The sequence below is a fragment of the Betta splendens genome, chromosome 10 (genome assembly GCF_900634795.4).
Source record: "Betta splendens chromosome 10, fBetSpl5.4, whole genome shotgun sequence".
Classification (NCBI taxonomy): domain Eukaryota; kingdom Metazoa; phylum Chordata; class Actinopteri; order Anabantiformes; family Osphronemidae; genus Betta; species Betta splendens.
Window position 1 is genome coordinate 12,368,927 of NC_040890.2, and position 15,338 is coordinate 12,384,264.

At 46.6% G+C, this 15,338-nt stretch overlaps 2 protein-coding genes across 13 annotated transcripts in view; one reads left to right on the top strand and one right to left on the bottom strand.

Moving 5' to 3' along the window:
- flrt1b (fibronectin leucine rich transmembrane protein 1b) overlaps positions 1 to 11,159 on the bottom strand; it is a 28,946-nt gene extending 17,787 nt beyond the window's left edge. The window contains exon 1 of one of the 3 annotated variants that reach the window (XM_029165215.3): positions 11,015 to 11,159. The gene's annotated coding sequence lies outside the window, so the exon portion shown is untranslated. Of the gene's footprint in view, positions 1 to 6,399; positions 6,656 to 6,718; positions 7,111 to 11,014 lie in introns of those variants that run through there. The other 2 variants (XM_029165217.3, XM_029165216.3) reach the window with 2 other exon arrangements.
- The window catches only part of macrod1 (mono-ADP ribosylhydrolase 1), a 95,862-nt gene that overhangs the window by 33,102 nt on the left and 47,422 nt on the right, over positions 1 to 15,338 (top strand). The window lies entirely within an intron of this gene.

Below are 15,338 nucleotides of genomic sequence, written 5' to 3' on the forward strand. Positions count from 1 at the left end.
TAGGTGGCGTCAATGCTACAGTAGGATATGTTGGAATATACTATATATACAATACATCAATATCCTTCAATGCACACACAGCATGTGGATAAATAATCCCATTAAATATGTGTGAGGGGTTTTTCCGGCTCGAAGCATCGACTCGCCCGTCGCTTTTCTCTCTCACATTGTGTCTCGGCCAGAGTGAGGTTTGCACAGGAAGTTTCTACAGACAGGCAATTTACAGGCCGGACGTCCTCACACACTCGCACAGCAGCCCACCAGAAGGCACTCTCAGATAGGTCGCAATAACTCTCGCTAGGTTGAACTCTAACACTTAAGCTCACGGAGGAGAATCCCCAGAGAGAGCGTGTGTGTGTGTGTGTGTGTGTGTGTGTGTGTGTGTGTGTGTGTGTGTGTGTGTGTGTGTGTGTGTGTGTGTGTGTGTTATTTAGACAAGTCATTTGAATCCAGTAGGATGTGCCAGACTACGGCACATTACCAAAGGTTAAAGCTTTGTTAATTTTCACCCACTAACGGTTTGGAGTACATGCTTCATCACGCTCGCGGCATCTTCCATCCCATTGTTCTCCTCAGATAGAGATTCCGCCGGCGCTAAAGTCGCTAAGCAAAGTGAGTAAAGTCACACAGCAGTTGTTGTGTTTGTTCGGTGTTTACCTTTGTTCCTCATTATAAAGAGACAATGAGCACACTCCAGAAAAGGCTATAGGGTAATTATCAAAGCTCATTCAGGCGCGGAGTCAGGCACAGGCCCTGCATACCTGAGAGTTGTATTGGAATTCAATACATCGGGTCAAGTGCATATTCCTGCATGCGTCCTGCTTTGCAGACAGCGTAGGACTTTCGGAGCACAGCTTGATAATTGACATTTGCACATGTTTTTGATGGCGTGGACAGCAGAGTTTGCACTTCAGTCCTTGTTGCCATGGTAGTCCGGCGGCGCAGTCATTCGGTGGCTTTTAAACACGTGTTTTGGTTGTGATTTAGAGATTTTTGGTCTGTTGTTTGATCTGATGAAGAGTCCTGTTGTACTTAGATGCACTCTACTGGGGCTCTACTCTTAGACACTTGAATGTGCTTTGAGCAGGCAGCTACACAAAGACAGCTGATCTCAGAGCTGAAGTAAGAGTATCATCATGTACACACACACACACACACACACACACACACACACACACGCTATCCTACATACTTGCTTTTCAGTAGACACAGACGTCACTTTCAAACACCCACTGTTTGTCATTAAGCGGTGGGAGGAGGCAGGAAGCTCGTGCCAGCGGAGAAGCACAAAATCTAAAATTGAACTTTTTAAAAAAAAAAAACACCTCTTAATGAATTACATGCGCCTCATGTCACTGCAGGACAAATTTTTGCCGCGGGCGACCGACTGACTGTTGCAACACGCGTGAACTATGGTGCAACGCACACAAAGTGACAAAATCTAGACAATCATGCTTCTTCTGGCAGATTTCCTAATCTGTGCGTTGTCGTCTTGAGGCGGGCTAGAAGTTGTGCGTTCGTCAATTGACAGATTCTGCCGCTGCATTTTAAACGCAGATCTGATAACATCCACCCCATAAACATCATCATCATGGTTCTTTATTCTCCAAATAATTTCTCTGAAACGCTGGAGCCTAATTGAATCAATAACCCCTTTCTTACCTGTCCTTCTCTATTAGCTGCTTCTGCCTTTGATTCTAAAAGGCTCAAAAAGAAATCACTATTCGCCTTCAATGAACCCCTCATCCAGATGATCACACCATCAGCCTTGCTTTCTATTTAACCCTGGGTTTGTTTACTTTCTACATGTACCGTACAGTAGTGCTGACACATTCTCCGCAGTAACAAGCACAGTTTGACAGAAATCCCAGCTGCCACAGAGACCAGCTGATAATTTGTAATTATCCGTCATTAAACTGCAGCCTAGTGACAACAGTTCATTTGTGCTTTTCTTGACTGTGATGTGCTGCCAATAGTTGTGTCTCTTGTATTTATACTTTACCCGCAGTGAAAACAGTGGATCATATGGCGATGTAAAGACAAGATGCACACACAGCTTATTAATAATGTGTTGAAGGTTCAGTCATGGGAGCTTTTCTTTGTACCTTTTTCAGTTTTACTGGACTAACAGGCAGCTGATGTCTTTTTTATGGCTACTCATCGTTTAAACTGGGGCTGTTTAATCTAAGTTGCCAGTGTTTCTGGAGGTGCCGGTGGCCGGTTTAAAGCACAAGGTGCAGGTTCTGTGAAGCCCAAACAAACGCTCCTCTCTGGACGTCTTTTCGTGTGACTCCTACTCTCTCTGACCCGCCGGCGTCTCCCACACTGTTCCTCAGCTCCAGCGAAAACGGACTGAGACACATCCTGACACGAAGCTATAACGCAGTATAACGCAGCCTAATGCAGGGCAGTTGGGTTTGTGTTTACGTCCTTGTGCTGGAAATCCTCCTAATTTGCTCAGATCTCCCCTCGTGTAATGCATCTCTCTGTGCTGTCCTTATCTGACATCTGTTGCAGGATATATTTACCCCAGGTTTTCCGGGGATCGTATTTATTATGCTTTTTCGGGACAGACTTAGGCCAAACATGGCGTAACCTTAATTATATAAAAACACACTTTGCTTCGGTGCCATTCTGCCTCCTCCAATAGATTGCATAAGGCATAAACCAGGGAAGACAGTAACTAAGACTACACAGAATTTATTTTGAAGCCTTGTCTGAACACATCCGTTGCTCTTGTGTAGCTGAGCCTTACAGATTGTTTGCCTGTTTTCAAACAAAAAGCAAAAGAGAAAAGTGGATTTTGCTCCTAAACAAACTTGTCTCATTTATTCGCCCAGCGAGTTCAAAGCTATCCGACCCGGCCTCCTCGTACGAGCTGAGGCTCCTAACGCGTTGTAGCAGCATCTACAAGTCTGGTCTGGAAATGTCCAAGTTGCTTTCTTTGACTCGCGCCACGCCACGTTCTCCCGACAGCTCCCAACTGTTTTGCATAGTGAGATCAACTCAAGATGAGTATAAACAAATCACATAACAGGTGGAAAAGGGCCTGTGCCATTCAGTGAGCTAGCCTGTTAGCTGGATGCCGATGGATCCTGTGACTGGTTTAACAATTTACATCACCGAATCATCTTAAAAAAAGAAAACCTAAATATATTTACTTTATAATTGCTCTAAATTTGCATTTAATTTAATGTTTGTTGATCAGAGGGCAGGTTCACTTTGAGTCATTGTCCGTTTTAATGATCGCACCTAAATAATCGTCGTGAAAGGAGTGAAAATGTGCCGTAATCCTCAGTAAATGGTGCGTGCGCTGTCTCGATCTGAGTCTTCGTTATGAAATCGCTGTTCCGTGGGCGGGTTAAACTCTAAATCTGGCTACGAGTGCTGAGCTTGAACAGGGTGGGGTGGCTGGAAATGTGCAGGTGTATTTGGAGACCCAAATAGAAAGCAGGCAGTCCCCTCCCACTGCTGCTCATTTGGCTTGTTCCACATGTATCTGATGGGAATACAAGATTTATTTGCTGCAGAACCTTCACAGATACTTGGATATTTCCTACGTACGTGAATATATAACGCTTTGTGAGGCAATGTTTTTTAATTAGGTTTTTCATGCATGCCATTACTAAAAAGGTGAAAAGGCACTTCTCCTCTTCTGGTCTCTTGCTGGTCAATAAAACACATCTAATCCGGCTCAATTTATCTGATTGGCCACTGCACTAAACCAATAACTTTGTTTTTTCATAATAAAACAGTCATAAAAATGCCACAGGTCCACTGAGGTCATCCATTTGTTTCAGTCAAGTATTGACTCGGATAATGTAAAATTTACAATAGGAATCGATAATAATAAAAGAAAATGTTAACATCATGCCCACCCGTCAAGCACTGACAGGCTCAGTAACAGTCCGCTCCTGGTTCACGCTGCTCCATTATTTACGCTGTACAGTGAAACATTAATGTCGGCTGCAGGCATGAACTCAAAGTTGAGGACAGTGTTTTAATAGGAAGATTATGGATATGATAGGAAGATTCTGTAAATATATTGAGTTCACTCACGCAGATTATTCGATAAGACGGTAAAACCACCACGGGGCAGCAGGCACGCAGCTTAGATACATGAAACACTGAGGCATCGCTTCCTCTCGACACCTGCTGTTCTGCCACAGGGCACTGACCCAGAGTCTGCAGCACTACCCAGCACTACACGCAATCACTCAGTGCTAAGCCCCACAAACTGCCATCAGGACAAAAATGCCCTCACTGCTGAAGAAATCTGGGGTTAGATTTAACCCCTGGGGTGATTCTGGCAGGGCTTACGCTGGACAGCGTGGGATAGATTGACTCAGTTTACTGTATACGGCTCAGGATGACAGGAGAACAGCTTTCATCAAGTTAAAGAGATGTGCTAAGCTGCAATAATAAGATCTGTGCATTGGAAGATGAGTAGAAATGATGCAAAGAGGAACTGTAGAGTAAAAACACACGCCCTTCACAGTGATTATACCCTTTAGCTATGTTTTGGCTTCATGGCTCACAGCTTTACTATTTTACTCTTTACTATTTTTACGATAGTGAAAAATAACACTGATGAAGCCACACGCCAGCACCAGTGAGCTGCCAGAGCCAGTTGATGACACGCTGGTGCATTTTTAGCAGCTAAAGAGGTGGATGTTTACCTTGGGCGACCAAATAATGTTGAGATGCAGCTTTAGAGATAAACGCATAGTACGATAATATTGTAAAACCTGCACACGGTGTCAGTGCAGTCCTTCAACAGCACAGGGAAGGTAATCATATTTCAATATAGTAGTAATTGTTAGTGAAACACCTATTATTAGTCTGACATTGGCCTCGTGTTGGCCTCAGCGTCCTGAAGTCAATGATTCCACAGAAACAGGGGTGAGCCGTGCTGAGAGATGAGATTCGCCCGCCAGGACTCATTCCTTACGTGCAGCATACGTATAGACGCTGCGGCGGCTCTGGCACCTGCTGTGCCCAACGCACCGTCGCTAATGCCTTTTAACACGTGCCGTTAAAAGCGTACGCCGAGCGCTTTGAGGAGCGCGTCGTTAGCGCGAATGACGCATGTGACAGGTTTTAGGAAACGAGAAAGGCTTCGATTGGGGCGACACATGGACGTCTGCCTGGCTGCACGGGAGCACCTCTGATCCCTCGCTCTCTCTCTTTTTGTTTTTTCCGCAATTTAACAGCCTCTAAAATGGCTGTTGTATATTTTGCCCCACACACCCTCCAGTTTATTGTGTTGGAAATGAAGAGTTATATAAGCAGCGCTGCTCCTATGTTGGACGGGTGAATGGGAGGAGATCAAAAGGGAGGCGATAGAGAAAGAGTGTCTGCTGCCTTCTCCTCTTCTTTATTCTCACCACATTCTGCCAATGTGCACTTCCCTCTAACTGCATGACTTGCCCTGGATTCTCTCTCTCTCTCTCTCTCTCTCTAGGACATTGCACTTTAATCTCATGTTCTCTGCTGCTCTCTCTTTTTTTCCTCTTGCCCCCTTTTTGGTGTCTTTGCCTCTTGTTCTTTCTCCCCTCTATCCGTCCGTCAGTCCATCCGCTCGCCCGCTCATCTGTCTTGTTTTAATCCCATGTTCTGTAGCGCTTTGGCCCCGAGAATGTCATTCTAATCTCCCGTCTCAATATGGCTCCGCACGGCTGCTAATCCTCTGCTTGGAGATGTATGTTTGTGTTTACGTCCAGTGAGAGATTTTAGCAGTTTTGCTTAGATGAATAGGATGACGCAACATTTTGTTTTGCGTGTTTGTTAGTCCCGGCACAACATAGAGGATCAGGCCCTGTGTGTGTGTGTGTGTGTGTGTGTGTGTGTGTGTGTGTGTGTGTGTGTGTGTGTGTGTGTGTGTGTGTGTGTGTGTGTGTGTGTGTGTGTGAGAGAGAGAGAGAGTTGAGTGGGGTGTGCAGACATTGTCACAGTAAGAAGGGCATGTCCATGGGGAGACACTATTGGCTTTTGTGGCGAACGCAAACACACACTCGCGCCCGAGAAGACCACATGCAATCACACGCATAAGAAAAACACACAGTGCTGCTCGGGGATCGAGGGAAGGAGCAGGAAAGAGCGATGGGAGAGATGAGAGAAAACATACAAGTGGGAATTCTGTCTCCTTTCAAAGTCTAATCTCTGACTTTAATCTCCCTCTGCCCGTAACTCTCTGAAGCCCCGCTGCTTAAATCTCTGCCTTTTCTTTTCCATTTCACTGTGTTACGGCCGGTCCAGCAGGTAGACGCACGAGCCATCACACACCCGCACGAACCCGCACCGTCAACGTGCCACGACCATCACTGATCTAACCCAGAAAAAGCTCCTGAGCCCCAGTTTAACCTCCCCCGTTGCGCACCACCCCGACAAAGACCGTACCTTTGTTATCCATTTTCCTCCTCTCTCCTGCTCGCGTCCCCCCCCACCGTCACATTCCCGTCAAATCATCTCTTCACGTGCACGGACGCTGCTGCGGCTCCGCTAAGTCCCGGTCTCGCGACGACGCAGCCCGGGCGGACGCGTCGCGGAGGGAAGAGGAGGCTGGTTCCGTGTGCCCGCACCGGAGCTCCGCGTTGCGCGCTCGTCGTCTCCCACCCCGTGGTTTGTGTCTGCGCGCTACGGTGGGTCCGTGCGTTTGGAGCGAGTGTGCGTGTGAATGGGAAGGGGAGAGAGAGAGGGGGGGGAGAGAGAGACTAACCTCGGATAAAGTCCCGTTTTTTTTCCGTTTTCCGGTTGTCGCTGTCACTTTGCTCCCTTCAGCCGACATCTAACCTGCGCCAAGTTCGCTCCTCCAACTCAAACGCGGCTTGTCATGACGTTAACGCTACATATTCCCCCCTTTCTCTCCTCAAAGGGCTCCGTGTCTATCCCTGAGCGCAAAACAGCGGGAATAGGTGCGACTAATCTCTATTTCCACCTCGGCTTCTCCCCCCAAGTCTTCGGGGCGCCTCAGTCTTTTTAAATAAACCAACTGTGTTTAGTAATGGCTTGACAGGTGTCGCCTCCAGCGCACGCTCTCTCCTCCTCCTCTCCCTCATCTCGGCTGAGCGCGACGTTTCTTTGTGTGTGTGTGTGTGTGTGTGCGTGTGTGTGTGTCGTAGCGCTGGTGGTGGGGCGTACTCTTTACAGCGCTTCTCTGAGCTCCGTTACAGGGGTTCAGCAGGTCGCCACGGTCCAGCAATTACCGACAACTCGCCAAGTATTGGACTGACAGGCGCGCGCACGCGCGCGCGCAGACGCTGGCTCTGACGGTGCCCCGGGGCCGCCGTTATGCATCCAGTTAGGGTCCCTTTACATGCACAATGAGTGGATTTCATTGCTTGCGGGCGGGGAGGAGGACGGTCCCTCACAGCTGCTAGTAATGTGCAGGAGAAGCTCGACTCTGCAAGTCGGTCTGAGTTTTAATTAAAACATACAGATAATGAAACCCAGATCTCGCTTGTGCAATGGAAGGCCCAGCACAATACTCCTAGTCCGCTCCTAGCTAAGTGCTGGGAGTCAGCGCTGGTTAAATTGATATTGATGTGTTTTATTCAGACTTTGTGACCAATGATTTTTATTTGCCTAAGAGGTCTACCTCACAATTAATTTGCATTTATTACCTCCGGGCTGTGCCTGCGCTGGCGTGGCACGCTGTAGCCCCCTGGCTGCTGAGGTTATAGCATTTGTAAAGGTAGCCTACACAGGTACGCGGGTGCCGGCACACACCTATCGGTCCAACGCACACACAATTTAATGAGCACAGTTCATCAGCACACAGAGCACTCGTAGAGGCCTGTGTGGGCCCCGAGGGGCCCGGGCTCTTGGCGCAGCTGCACCACCAGCACCCTCTGGCGCTCTTCCAGAGATTGCTTCCCAAGATTTAGTCTGATTCACTTCAAATGACTTCCTCTGTCTGACTTTATGTCACCATCAGTGGGACAGTATCACGGAAACTATACTGTGGGGCCTAGTTGAGACGGATATTTATAGTCCTGCACTGATGGTATCAGGCACAGAATTTGTATTTCCTACATTACAGTATATGAACACAGGTTTCTGATAATGTTGGGATATGTCTTGCATTGAGACAGTGCTGGTGCTCATATTAAAGTATTGTATATGACACATCAGACCATGTCAACACCTGAGCAATACTGTATAAAGCAATTCAATCCAGCAGTAAATATAGTTGGTGAGGTTTTATTAGACCTTCTCTGCGCATTGATTCATCAGGGACATACTGTAGAATGTTGCATTGTCTAATATTAGATTCTTCACATAGGGTTCCAAGCGGTCTGTTATTAAATGGGGGCATTTTACAGCCTGTTTAATGTTTTTTTTTCATTTTGTTTTACAGTTACTCCAATGAAAAATAGTCGCCATATTCCTGCAGGAACTATTAGTGCGTCTGTGGCAAATTACTGTAATTTATAGTCTGGTTATCCCTCATGGTATCAGTTTAATCGCCCTGCGCTGGCAATTATTGACTTAAGCAAAAGTAGGTTAAGGCAGGTTAGCTGCACAGTCCCTTTATAAAGATACTGAAATCACACAAGTGAATGTGAAATGGTATAGTGGTGAGAAACCAGGGATTTTATGCTTCATCTGTCTAGACAATAAGAATACCACAACAAACTTAGGCACCAGGGCATATATTTGTTTCATTCTCTGTATAATACGCATTTCAGCTATCGCACCGATTATTTTTAGTTTGTAAGTGAAATGCTGTGGTTGCTTTTCCTCCCTTGTCAAACACCAACTGGACGCTCACCTCTGATTGCTATAGTCAAACCACAGCATGGTAATGAGGCCTCCGTGGAACATTTGCAACCTTCCTCTGTGACACATTTGCATGTCTGTCATATTAGTTGATCATATTCTAAATAAATGTGTCAATGTATTTGCTGGCCTGTCGGCTTTAGGTGTGACGCGTGTGCGGGACGCTGTGGAGAGGGAGGAGAAACACAGTGTTGCATCCTTGAGACTTGCTGAACAATACATTGGCTGCTGTCACTGAGTTGCTGCCTCCTTTGTGTGTAGGATTATATGAGGAGGATGAATCTCTATTGTCAACAATATAAATTCACTCCCACTGGGATTCAGGCTATGATACATTGTTCTTATGATGCATTTTTTTTGCAAATGTATTGAAAATTGAAACCTGGACTTTCAATCAAAAAGCTCAAGTCCTGTGGTGAGATAAAATTAAGTCTTTGTGTAGTTCAGGCTGTGCTCAAGGCCTGTAAATATACCCCAACAGTGAAGCATGGTGGGGGCAGCATCATGCTATGAGGGTGCACCTCAGGAAGATGAGTGTGGAAAGAGACTAAAAAGATATCAGATAGATACAAAATTGAAATTGTGCTGAGATTAAGAGTTTGGATGCTTCTGTAAGACGCCCTGTTTGTGATTTCTAATAAATAGACAAATTAGCAAGAAAGTCTAGGGAGATGTTTTTTTACATTTATCATTGTAGGAGAGTTTATCTTTTACTAATCAAATCTATGATACAATAAGGGTGAAAATATGTGCCCTTCACTTGAGTATTTCATCACCAAGATCACTGCTCAACCTTGTGCTGATCGTGAAGTGTTTGACATTTCTCCGCCATTGTCACCTCTTTGAGCTCCTGTCATATTGTCTGTGCAGGTGTAGAAAACGCGCCGGTAATTAGCAACGTGCAGGTAATGAGTGAGCGGCATCACCAGACACCAGATGAGGCCCAGCAACACGGAGCTCTGCTGTAGAGCGGTGACTGCACCGGACTGAGGTCCAGCACGAAAACTGTTGCTGGCATCACAAGGTCTCATACGTTGGAGCCTTGAGTCGAAATACAGATATTTTATATTGAGGTGCGAATAAGGCTGCAGGAAGCCTGGAAACACATTCACACTAAGCAAGTGTCTGGAGGTGCATTTGCCGAAGGTCCAGGAAACGCCAGTGCAGCTGTAAACACAGAACCAAACAATAGGTGTAGCAAAACCAAATATTCGAGGAACTGGGTATTTTTCCAACTGTTGCTTGATTGTGGAGCCCAGCTTTGGTCCAAATTGCAGTGTTTGTTTTGCAGCTCAGACTGCCATTAGTTGATCAACTATTATTATACGACTAATTAGTTCATTTCAAATTAAAGTCATTTATCTTGGTATTTTGTTCATTTTTCTAAATTGCTACTACTAAATTTCTACTACTTATCTTCACACATTCCTCTGCAGATTCTTTTTTTTAAATTTCGTCCGAGGGATCAATTTTCTCACGCTATAATCTTATTTAATCTTGGACAAAGGTGTCGAACCGTGTCTGCGTTAATCCCGTTCTGTATCAGTCGCCCTCTCCTTTTTTCCGTAAGGACACCAGCAAATTGATTGGCATTCTCAAGTGGGCCAACTAAATGATGGATAGAAATTAAACGACGGAAAGAGGTATAATAGTGGTTAGGACAAGTGGCTGGAGGAGAGAGAGGAGGAGGAATGCACAAACAGGTTGCTCTGGGGCCTGGGGAATAAGCAGGAGAGGGCGCGGAGTGCAGGAGAGAGAGGAAAATAAGATGGAGGGCCGCGGAGACAGAAGACTGGTTTAACACAGGGCTTCACGCTAAGGAGATTTAAGCCTGTTTTCATCATCATCATCATTACTCCTGACTTCTACGACAAGACCACACACACGCACACACACACACACACACACACACACACACACACACACACACACACACACACACACACACACACACACACACACACACACACACACACACACACACACACACACACACACACACACACACACACACACACGTGGTCAGAAGCTCCTTGTTTTCCCTCTGAGCCAAACAGCAGCTTTTCTTGTCTCCACTCAGACAACTTCTCTTTCTTCCTCCTCCTCTGGATGTGACCCGGTCATCTCCTACACTGATGCTTCACGCTCTCCAACCCATCCTCTCATTCTCGCTCACCCCCCCAACCCCCAAACCCCCCCGCCCCCATTTCTCCCCTTCAGAGTGATTACTTACCACCCAAGAAGAAAGAAGTACGCTCCATCTTGTTGTTTTATGTTCCCAGCAAATTTAGTCCTGCGTCTCCCTTCTCCACCCTCAACTCTCTTTCACTTCGTCTCCGTCTCTCGCGCTCGCTCGCTCCGTCACCCCTCCCTCTCTCCCTCTCTCTCCCTCTCGCTCCCTCCCCCTCCTCTAGCCTTTCCTCCGTCCCCTGACACCTCGCACTCTCCTCCTCTGCTCCCTCTCTGTCAGCTTGCGCTCCCTCCTCTCGCTCCGTGTGTAGTTGTATAACTTATCACCCTGATCTCTTCCCCACGCCGATAATTGGTGTGTCTCGGCAGCAGATGCTAGCACGCTTTATTTAGCCGCTCGGTATTAGCTATTCCAATTAGTCATCTAATACCAGTAAGAAGAAGAAACTGTTAACCTCCATGTATACGGCGCCGTGGGAAAAGAGAAGTGTATGTGTTTGTTTCTGCTCGTGCAATGAGTGCACCTCCAACACACCGTCCCACTGATCCACAGCACGGCTACATGTGGGTTTTAACAGATGGTGAAACACTTTCCCTCGATTATCGACATTACTCTCTCTCTGCCTCACTGTCTCTAATTAACTAGGTTTCAGTAACAAACCTTTGGGCTTTGCCGTCGCCATGGTAACCCAAACACTGAAACGTGGCTGTCTGCATGCGTACGTGTGTGCATGCGTGACTGTTGGCAACTGTCGTGCATTTGAATGCAGTGCTCCGTGTGTGTATGTGTGTGTGTGTGTGTGTGTGTGTGTGTGTGTGTGTGTGTGTGTGTGCGTGTGTGTGTGTGTGTGTCTCCGTCTCTGCCTGCCCGCCTCCTTGCAATTGCATGATTGTGCATACACAGGAGTATTTTAGTTGCTTTGATGCCTTTGTTTCCCCTCAGGCCTCGGAGGCTTGTTCTGTCTCAAGCACCTCTGTATTGACACTGTTACACGAGATAGTTCATCATTGTAATGCAGCTTTATTGTACCTTACATAAGACAGTTTAAATAATTATATAATCTCATGAATAAAGATTACAAGCAGGATGAATTTGAAATAGGCAGCTATAATATAATTTTATTCTGCAAGGAAAGGTAGAAGTTGAACTTGAATTTGAACTTGGTGACAAAGTAAAATGAAAAGTGAATGAGATTATAGTTTCTGAAGCGCCTGGGCAGCCAAGCATGGACATGATTATGAACTCTGTCATAAACCTCAACAGCGTTGGAGGAAAAGTGTGAAATCCGAGAATGCCTATAGCAAATATGTAGATTGCTGAACATCAAAGTCAGACGTGGTTTATATATTTCCTTTTCTTGTCTTTCTATACGCTGCCAAAGAACAGAGGACATTTCATACTTCTACACACGTCAGGCCACTGAACAGTGACTCAGCGTTGGGGTGAAGAGGTCACATCCCCATCCAGACCCAAGCTCTTTGCCGTCTTAATTCCGTAGATTGTACCAATGGGAATAACAGCGCACGCTTTAATGCAGCCTCTCCTCCAAGATATTCACGGTGTTCGCCACAGTTGGTGCGAGCCACCGCTGGAAAGGCTCACAAGAGGAAAAGTGGTTCGAATGCATCTCGGCTGGTTTCAGACCCACATTATCACTGCATGGGTGAAAAAGCCCCGCCTCATTGGTCTGAAACAGACACTGAGGGCTCAGGTGAAAAACTGCAGCGTACTGTATCCTGAGGAAAAGTGGAACCTGGCTTATCTGGCGATGTGCTGCTCGGGATGAACAAATACATTCATGCCTACATTTCTGGCAGATTACTTTGGCAAGCGAAGCTGTATATCTTCTTGATGAGAGATAAAACGCGAGCGGTGAAACCCTCCCTTGCAATATTTCCAACCGCTGTGCACATGTTTTGGCATTTGCTCCTTTGAAGTCATGAATCTTTTAGTCAAACAGGACTTCCTGGAGGATATTTCACTGTCTCGCTGATAGCTGAGGCATCGCAGCTTGACTCAACAATTGTTTTTTTTGTTTATGTTGGGTTGTTTTCAATCTAAACGCCCACTTACCAATGATCTAGAGTCCCCAGAAAGATGCAGCCATTAATAATAAACTATAGTTTTTCTTGCTGGGGGAAATAACTGTGGAAATGTTGAAATGATGCCGCGCTGCAATCGAAGGCCTGTGTTTTAGCATTAGGCTGCCGTGCAGTATACTGTATGCCTGGTGTTTCTGATGATAGGTGTCCAAACACAGATAGTGTCACCTCTGGCTCACACGTGTCCAGCAGCTGGAGTGATTGCAGAGGAAAAATATCAGCAATCTGATGCATCAGCCGCCACCGGGCTTTAGTGCCGCTTCCTCAGGAGGCAGGAAAAGGGCTCGTTGTCATGGACCACTTTGCAGCAGGCGTTCGTCTGTCTCGCTGCTAGCAGCCCGTTGCAAAGGAGGCGGTGATACAGATTTCTACACTGATGGCAGCTATAAAACATGTTGTTCTTTGTCAGTAGCGGGAATAACTTTTTTTTTTCCCCCTTGATTGGAGAAATTTCCCTGTCAGTGTGAGAGTGCGTCCTCCGGGTTTTATTGCAATCACATTATAGGGAACGCCGGGCATTAACTGACACCGGGGGGGGGGAGCGGGTGAAGAATGCGCTTCAGCGCCGCATCAGGGGGTGAATCCAGGAATGCATTAAACATCATGAACTGATACATAACGGTAAAAGCATCTGCGGGCGTATCTTTCATTTAAAGTGCACTGAAGAAGTGGTCCGGTGCCGTTTTCCACATTTCCTGCTCAGGATTTATCCACCTGCTGCCTTTTTAAATCGTGCCCAGCGATTAGTCTGCTCCGCCGGTGACTGAACCGTGTTCCACACTTGACGAAGCAGCTGCTTAGTAATGGTTTGAGCCCGACTGGTTTCTTCTTCGCTGTTCTCCTGATTAATGTTTACCTCCCGTCGACAACGAGCCCCGTTGTTCTTCCACATTAGGCGACAGCCCGTAATGACTATAGATTCTGGAGGAAGCCACAAACGTCTGCTTATTCCGAGGCAGCGGGATTTGCTTAAAGCGCCTTGAGATATAACAGGCGTTTAGGCCTCCTTCAGTTTTCTTGTAAGCAATAAGCATCGGTGTCATGTTGTTCTGTCTCTCTTGCTAATGGGATAATAATTGTTGCTCACTAATTAATGACAAAAACATATTGTTCATATCCTTTGTTCTGATTTTTACTTGAACTCCATCATTCACCTCCAGTCTAACACCTGCTGGTGTAGGTTCAGTATTTTGTCTCATATTTTTAACTTCGGGCTTTTTTGCTTAGTAAGAATCAACATGAAGGACTGGAAATGTGACGATGGAATCCTAAAAAGCAGGTGCTGCGTTGTGTGTCTGAGGTGGCCTCGCGTAGTGCTGTTCGCTCCGCTAAAACAATAGTGTGATAACTGGCTTCCACTCAGTGTCAGCGCTGCTTCATCTGCGCTTCAGGCAGACCTTTAACAAGAAAATCTTTCAGCTGTACTTCCTAGGCCCAGGGCGTCCTACTCAGCGTGGACTACTATTATCCAGCGTGTGATATCATTCTTATGTACCGCTCGGAGCCAGAACCAGCGGAGGATGAATCTCAGACTTACTGCAATGGACGTTTTATTTGTCCGGGTCTTATTTCGGTTCGTCATAAGATCCGTCAGCCCTCAAACAGGCGGCGCACCTGGCGTGGTCTCAGGCCGTCCCATCAGATGAATGACTCTCTGCCGTTCCACGCCGGATGGAGCTGTTCATTCTCAAATTAGCCAGTGGAGATGTTCACTCAGGGAGATGTTAGTGAGACAGCGGCTCGCATATACAGAGACGTATGGCGCGTTTAGGAGCTGAAATTAAGTGGGATTTGCCATTAACGAGGTGGAGGCGGGTGGTGAAAATGTTAGGAGCGGAGGAAGACAGCTGTGGGATTTAGTTTCGCTCCATTCCTCTCTTAAACCAACTTGCCCGACGCGCTGCTGAGAGCGGACCCAATTGGCACGATGCCCACTGGCAAGAGTAACTAAAGCCAGAGACGTCCCCTGTGTCCCGGTGCCGGTCCCTCGCCGACAGATTATGCGCTTATCAGATTTTTCTAACATGGTCACATCAACTGAAATGTGATTCACGGGCAGAGAGAGGAAGGCGGCGCGCGGCCTGTTACGAGTCTGCGGTCGGGTTTGAGTTTTCCGAGCACGCTGCAGATGTCCCCGGGCCGGCGCTGCTGACTCCACACATTTATGGATACGTGGGTGAGAAAAAACACTTGGATACCGCATATGTCAGAGGCAGCCGCAGTCAGCCTAATCACCCTGCCAGCGATTTACACTCTTTAAACAT